We start from the raw sequence: 8,873 nt of genomic DNA on the forward strand, positions 1-8,873 counted from the left end.
CAAGGAGTACCACTCCTACTTTAGGGCACCAACCCAAGGAGCACCAACCACTAATTTTAGGGCACCAACCCAAGGAGAACCAACCCCTGCATCGCGCTCCAACTCAATTATCTACAAAATCATATTTTGAATACAAAAGTTATCTTCTTGTTACAAAAGGACTTTTTAACTCTCATGTATGTCTTTCCACCGGTTATCTTCACTACAGATCTTTGTCGATTCTCTCTTCACCTTTTCTCTACAGGAACCTTATCTCCTATTGCAACCCACTCTCTGTTGCACCTTACTTTCTACTACACCTTTGCTAGTTCAACCTCTTCTTCTTCTCTGTCGGTTTCGTTCTTTATCGGCTCAGCTCTTTGTCAGTTCTCTTTCTCTTTTTCATACTGCTAATATCCACCATCGGTCTTGATAACTTAGATAGATATCTACCATTTGATTCATGTTGGTTCTTAGCTTGCCTTCTCTGCAATCTTTTGTAACTCCTGTCTGTCGGTTCACCACCACCGGTGCACTCCTCTGTCAGACTCAATGATAGGTTATCGGTTGCCTCACTGTTGTCGATTGAACTCTTCAACCCTATTCTCTCTCTCACACAGTCTCTCCTCTAATTCTCATTGGGCACTTGAATTATTTTCTCTCTCATGTAGTAGCAACACTCTCTTTCAGAAGCATCAACAATATTTGTGGCTTGCATACTTATAGCCAGATTTTCCCACCAAGATGTGAGTTTGAACATTGGCACGCTAGGGTTTCTGCCATGCACTGAATCTGCATTTGATCTGGTCTCTGATTATTATGACATATCAAATCCAATTTGATATCATGTCCTTGATTGATGTTCAACACTCAATCAATGAGCATCGCCCATCAATTTACCTTGTACAACACGTCTTCTCTTTAGCTGTCTGTAGCATGTTTTTCGATCTTTTGTCTAATCGATCACATGAGTGATGTGGTTTTCTTTATCCTCTTTGATCTACAAGATCAATTTTTATTGGATCTCTTCTATTTCCTTCATCTTGATCCATAATCCTCTTCTTTTCTTCCTTTAGGTTCGCAGTCATCATTAAATGTTGGACCAGTCACCAACAACGTCACTTATACATCACACCGACCTATGCATGCATGCCACTTCACCTCCACGTGGCCCCTTTTGTCAGAATCCACCTTTTCTAGGGATGCTATGTCAGTTTGGATAGGATCACCAACAAATCACACAATTGGTTTCACCTATCGATTTATAGACCCTGTCGGCTATACCCTAACTAGTCTACCTTCACCCTTGCACTATGCTTCTCTTCTGGTAGAGCACCTAAACTGGTCAGCACACATGCCAACCTACCTCACGCACATCTTCATCAGATGGGAGCCTTCTACATTTGTACTTTTTTAGCATTACTGGTGGACATACTTACTAGTAAACACCTTGATGACACCATGTCATCAATCTTCAACATGCCTCCATTTATGCATCTGTGGTAACACCTTTCTTTACCACTAAACTAGTTTTACTACTAACATGTTTGTCAAAGTGACAAACATATCCTTCCTTCTTTATACCGACAACTCAACATGTCTTCTTGGCTAATCTGGTGCACATCCCAGATCTCATGCACCTAAGGAAACTTAATGTTTCACCAGTTCATCAGGTGTGAGCCTTTAATCACCTACCTTTTACTCTTTTATCTTATCTTCGAGTACTATGATGCATTCTATGCATAATAGGAGATAAGATCCACTGACTGGTGGGAGTGGATCCTTGTCATCTACATCTTGCAATGTACCAATGTGGCTTCCCTATTTGAGCAACATATCTTCAAATAGGCACATGTGATTTGGTTGGGGCACATTCACTATCAGTCATCTATGCAAATGGTGACTTCATCTTTTATCTGGTGGGAGTCTTGTTGTTTCACATCCACACAACATGTCAGTGGCCTGCACATACTTCTCCTCCAGTGTTGATGTGATTTAGGTAGAATTCTCCCTCTTCATCATAATCAACCACCCAACATCCTACTCTCTTATTGGTTGGCAACTATGTACTACCAACATGTCACTTACCGGTCTATAGTCCCTATGTCTTCAACACAAGTCAACACTAACTTGTGTATTGGTGACTCCAATGTCCATTATGCTAGATGACATCAAAGACATCTCATCCGGTATGCATCAATGATAGTACTGCACATACATTTCCCATATTGGTTTCCCTCCTATACTCGTTGACATCAATGACAACACAATGCCAACAGGATAGGGGCGTGGTGGTGCCCCTCTCCCTACCCTATTTTGGGGTAGGACCCTTTCCAATTTTGTTTTGGTGATTGTGCATTGTGTGGGAAAACTCTCCTAGTGTCGGCTTGTGATGGAAAAATCATCCAATTAGCCCTAATTGACAAGTATATAAGTCATGTTTTCCCTCTCATTTTCAATAAGTTTAACAAGCAAAAAATTTGAATAAGCGATAAGGCTGGCATAAGTTCAAGCATTCAAGAATTCAAATATTCCTTTCTAGCATTGAGCATTCTCAAGTATCCCTTCAAGGCTAGGTGTTGCATTCAAGTCAAGGATTTAACCATTGAAGAGGAGATTCATTCCAACATTCAACTGTACTTTCTTTCATCATTTGGTCAATTCCAAAATTGGGGTTTGACCTGAAGGCAAACCTCCAATCCCAACCCTTTTTCCTCTCTTTTCTATGTATAGGTTGTAGGTGTGCAGTTGTACTTTTGGATTTGGGTTCCATTTGCAGAGACGAAAAAACCCTTTTCATTTCATGGATTTTTCGGAGGACCGTGTACACTTTCGCCATGATCCGGGAAACTTTTTCTCAAATCCGCAGGGCAGCTTTGTCTCGACATATTATTTTCAGATCCAGGTGCACAGCTTCATCCTACACTTCTATCTCAATTTATAATCGGGACTTTGTCACTTTTTCACTTGGTCATAAGTATGCAATTCAATCAATTCAAATCTCATTCCAGATGAGCGGATTAACTTACCATTCTTATTTCACTCATAATCCAATCTCCTTCTCTGGAGGTTGAATCTAGTGCATTTGCCCCCCTCTTCTAATTTAATGCGTGAAAAGTGTTTGAAGGGAAATCTGAAGTGAAACTTTCATCTCTCCTTGGAGGGAAGAAAAGATTTCCTCTAGATCTCTCATTTGCTCATTTTTCACCAACATTACATTTTGGTGAGCCCGACATCTTGCATGCTTTATTCTGAAAATCATTGCATATTTTTGTACAAGTTTAATTTTTCTGCAAACTCAGATTTCTAAACATTTTCCAAGGTGTCCCTCCCCTTTAGGTTTGACCCTTTTCAAATTTGTAGTCCAATTCCTTTTTTTTTCTTCAAAACCCTAATAGGGTCCTATTTTCACATTTGAACCTTACTTTCAGCTATCTAGAAATCGTAAAATCCGCCAATTTTTGGGGATTACCTTTGAAATCATTGTAATATTCATCCCTAAAAATTTTGAAAAAATTTGGTCGGACCATGAGCATTTTCGCCACAGTCCTCGACTTTTTTCCTGAAATTTCAGGAGACTGTTATGACTATATTTAATAGCCCAAATCCAGAAGATTGGTTGCTTTTGTCTATTTTTGATACCTCTAAAATAAAAAATATCTCCAAAATTCAACATTTCAAATTTTAAGAATTTTTTTAAAATTAAGAGGTTAATTATAATCTGCCCTAATTTTAAAAATTATGTTTAATTTTTTAAAATTAAGTGGCCTCCCCTTGGCCCTAATTTTAAAATTCCAATTTCCTTTAATTTATTATTTTGGAAATTGTGTCATTATCTTCCTCCAACAAAGTTCAAATTGTTTAATCATTATTTTCTTAAATTTTGCATTACTCAATTTTGTAAGTTTTGTTCAAAATTCAAAATTTCAATTTTCCCTCTAGTACATGAGTTTTACCACTATTAGTCCTACCTATAATATCTCCGTTAGACGAAGAATTACATTTAAGGCCTCCCAAGGTTTAATTACCGAGGACATGGAGCCTAATTTGGGTAACTTCTTTAATGAGGATAATGCTAATTCTTCCCATCCTAATCATGAGCCCATTTATCCAATTGATAAATCCCATGATGAACACAAAGAAGCTTTGACTAGAGTCTCCATAGGTCAACTTTCAAAATTGGACAATCAATTTGATAACTTTCAATAATGGATGTCCCAAGAGTACCCTAATAGTGAAGCTTTTCCATTAATTGAAGTCCTTAAACACATGATTCAAAGTGATAAGAATGGAATTGATATATTGTGTGGCATTGCTCATATTCTTGATTCTAATGGCATGCCTATCAAGAGTTGTGTTGAGAACTTAGGTTATTCACAACCTTCAAATCACATCAATTCTTCTATTCCTTTGACCACTTCAATGGCTAGTATTCCTACTTTCACTTTAAACATCATGGCTACATAAACCCAAAATGTCATACCTACAACCATTAGTCATGGGGGAAATCCCTCTTCTTCATTTAATCCTCCATCTTTACCTATGTCTTCCATAAGTATTCCTATTATCCCTCAACCAATCAATGTGACACAAGGGGGAAATTCATTCAACAATTTTGTTCCTCCTTTAAGTGTCTTGTTTCCTACACAATCATCACCTATGCCTACATATCATAATTTCCCACCACCCTATTCTCAATCCATTCCTTCCTTCAATAACATCACACCACCTTCTCAATCAACCATGTCTAACATCAATTCTTCTACCGAAGAAACCATTAACAATCTTGCTCAAACTGTGTCTTCCTTACAACAACAAATTGCTTCTATGAGTCAATCCAAGTTTAGTGTGCCTCCCTTTGATGTTGTGATCCCACTTTCTCTTGATATTGTTAAAATCCTGCCACCTAAACATGTGGAGGTCCCTCAATTAGAACTCTATAATGGAAAAGGTGATCCTCTTATGCATGTCAAAACATATCAAACCTTGTGTACTGATTTTGCTTATGATCAAAGATTGCTTGCAAAACTGTTTACAAGAACATTAAGAGATAAGGCTTTACAATGGTATTTCTCTTTGCCTTCTTATTCCATCACTTCTTTTCAATAATTAACGAATGCTTTCATCCAAAAATTTCAAAATAACATTGGTCCTAAAATCACATTGACTGATTTAATGCATTGTAAACAAGGTGTTAAAGAAAAAGTGATTGATTTCATTGGTAGATATAAGCATTTGTGTGCTCAAATTTCATTTCATGTACCTGATAATGATATTCAATGAATTTTCATTTCTAATTTGCAAAAATATATTAGGTAAAAACTTATTTTGTCTGAGTTTACTTCCTTTCTGCAGTTGTATGCAACACTCCACAATTGTCAACTAGTTGTGAGTCAAATGGAGCAATCTACTCCTATGGCTCTGAGTGATAAAGGGGAGAATGTTCAACAACCATTTGTGAAGTTCAAACCAACAAAAAGCTTCATCAATTTCAATGATACAATCAACAACAACAATATGAATACTACAACAGGTGTGCCTTCTATTTCTAAATTTTTCAAAAGAGAAAGACAATTTACTCCTTTGAATGAATCTTTACATAGTATTATGTCTCAATTATTGCAAAGAAATGTTATCAAAATTCCTCCTATAAAACAAGTTGATCCTTCTAAAATTTTATCCCCTTATTTTGATAACAATTGCTTTTGTCGATTTCATCATCAGCCTGGTCATGATATTGAGAAATTTTTCACATTAAAAAGTAAGATTCAAGATTTGATTGATAACAATACTATATCTATGATAGTTGTGAATGATAAGGAAAATAAATCAATAGCTCCTTCTAATCAAAATCTTAAAATTTTTACTAATCCTTTGCCTTCTCATACCTCTAACATGATTGAGATTGAGTATACTTCTTTCTCCTATGAGGAATTTACTTCTATGGCTCTGAACTTGGTAAATATGGTAGAAAAACAAGATACGCCTAAGGATTCTTGTATTACATTTGACCCTAGTGGGACCATTGGAGAATCCGATGGCCCTTTATACATAGTTGCAAAGGTTAAGGATATACCTTATCGTGATGCTCTTGTTGATCCCTCTTACATGCTTAACATCATCACTGTGGAGTATCTTTTCACTTTACGATTGTATAAACTAATACATGATGCATCTAATGTAGTTGTGAAGTTATTTGATGGATTTTGTTGCCCTACCATTGGCTCTATCACCCTTCCTATTGAAGTTCATACTAAATCTATGGATGTTGACTTTGTTATCATACCCTCTTCCGAGCAATTCCATGTGAAGTTGGTCTATCCTTGGCTATCTTTCATGAAGGCTATTGCTTCTCCAATCCATAAGTGTTTAAAATTTCCACACAATGGAGAAATCATAACCATGAACCATATCTTATTTTGTCCATCCGAAAGAAGCCCTAGTGTTCCTATTGATCTCTTTTGGCCTAAAAAATTTCAATCTCTTCCACAAAGGAGCGATGCTCTTTTCCAATCTTATAAAAATGGAAGAAATATATGATCTTATCCTTGAGTCAACCTAGATCCCCAAGAATTGACATTCCCATTCTTCTTGAAGATGAAATCCTTCCCCTCATGGATAGAACTAATCTCCCTCCCAAGGAAGATCTTCAATCTATTCCTATGGATGTGAATATGCCTTCTCTTATGAAGAACAACAATATTCCTCCTAAGGTTAGACCTATACCTCCTCCTCATGATGGACCAGTCTTCTTCCTACACCTAGCATTCCTCCTTTATATGGTGTATTTCCACCTCCTTCCTCTTATAGAGAGAAGAGGCTTTCTTCTCCTCTTGTCCAACCTAAAAGACATCAACCTAAACCCTTCAAATATCAAAGAGGAAAACATTCCTACTTTTTCCAATGTTCCTCCTCCTTCTCAACCTTCTACTAAGACAATGAAATCATTGTGCGATAGAACGCTAACAAAGATGTCATGCACAAGCTCATGAAATTGTCCCTCAAACTATTCCATCTCCTAGAACTCCAACAATTGACATTATTCCCTTTTCTCCTAAGAAATATGTTGAACCTACATCTCCAAATCATAAGTTGCACAAAAAAACATGTAATGGTTTTACTCCTATTCATGTTCGTGCTCCTCTTTCTATAAATCTTGATGAAGAAATGAGTGAAAATGTTATTCATTGTGGCAATACAACTCATAATGTTTCTACTAGTGATTATGAATATGTTAATGTGGGAATGCATTTATCAACTAAATTCTCAAAAGCCCTAATCCTAGCTCCTAGAGCCGAACAAAGTGACTTACTGCATGAGCATAGTCCTTGTTTGGATCTTCTGATAGCTCCATCTGTTGTTCTCGATGTCACTCCTTTGGCATGTTGCTCATCTTCCTGAAATAGTGATTAGCACAATCAGGAGGCAGATGTTGTTCTAGATTATCAATATTAGCACTGTAGATCTTCTCTCTCTCTCCTTTCTTTCTCTTTTGTGACTATTCTTCTATGTGTATCCTTTTTCTTCTATTTTTCCCTCAAATATCTACTTGAGGATGATGCAAAGCATTGAGATCTCTTTTGGTCTCTTTCATGTTGACTCAAAAGACATCATCTCTTCCCTTTCTTCTAAGGTAGTGTCCTTTCTTTAGGGAATGATGATTATTATATGCATATACATATATGATATACATGAGTTATCATACAACATACTGACCCCGAGGAAAGTGAAACTACCTCCTATTTTGTGTTCATTATCCTTGGGTTTATTCCTCACTTGGGGGCTAAATCCTTGTGATAATGTGCTCCCCCTCTTCTCTCTCTCTTGGGTGTATCCTACCTTAAAGCAATCACTCCGGATAAGGTGCGTGCGATCTCTTTAATGTGGGGGCATACACTGCTCATATTTTCCTTCTTGATACTTAGAATTATTTAGTGAACTCAACTTTGCTTTATAATTTTGATATCTTTTTCGTGACTCATAATGAGGGGAACCTTGCTACTTGCAATCATGGTTTTCCTCTTCTTGATTTTCCCGTTTACTTTGTCAATCAAAGTCGTAAGATCCTAAGTCCACTGGGGGCTTGGTGCATCTTTCCTCCTTGACGTGATAAAAGTCTTTCAATCTTGTTTCCTTGTACTTTATTGGTAGTATTGGCGTATGCTTATACTCTCGCTAAGGTGGGGGGTAAATGTAGCATCATAAAATTATGACCCTTTCAATTGTCAATTACATTAGGGTCCTCACGTATGCGAATCAAATCCCTAGGCCTGATCGGAGACTGGAGACTTGCTCGACACCTGAAAAACTGCATCTCTTTTTCCCTAAACACTACCCGAACTTCATCCTTTCCTGGAAAAAAGGGTAGGATAGGGGCGTGTCGCCCTTATCCCTGCCCTATTTTGGGGCAAGACCCTTTCCAATTATGCTTTGGTGATTGTGCATTGAGCAGGAAAACTCCCCCAGTGTTGGCCTGTGATGGAAAATCAATCAATTAGCCCTAATTTACAAGTATATAAGTCACGTTTGTCCTCTCATTTGCAATAAGTTCAACAAGTGGAAAATTTAGATAAGCGATAAGGAGGGCATCAGTTCAAGCATTCCTTTCCAGCATTGAGCATTCTCAAGTCTCCCTTCAAGGCTAGGTGTTGCATTCAAGTCAAGGATTCAACCATTGAAGAGGAGATTCATTCCAACATTCAACTTCATACAAGCAAATATACCTACATTCTATCTACAACCTCCCTTAAGGTGATTTGCATTTCAGTCTTTCATTTGCATTTACTTGCAAGTACTTTCTTTCATCATTTAGTTAATTCCAAAACTAGGGTTTGACCTGAAGGAAAACCCCCAATCCCAACCCATTTTCCTCTCTTTTTTGTGTGTAGGTTGTA

This window comes from Cryptomeria japonica, chromosome 5 (assembly GCF_030272615.1).
Source record: "Cryptomeria japonica chromosome 5, Sugi_1.0, whole genome shotgun sequence".
In the NCBI taxonomy this organism is placed as follows: Eukaryota; Viridiplantae; Streptophyta; class Pinopsida; order Cupressales; family Cupressaceae; genus Cryptomeria; species Cryptomeria japonica.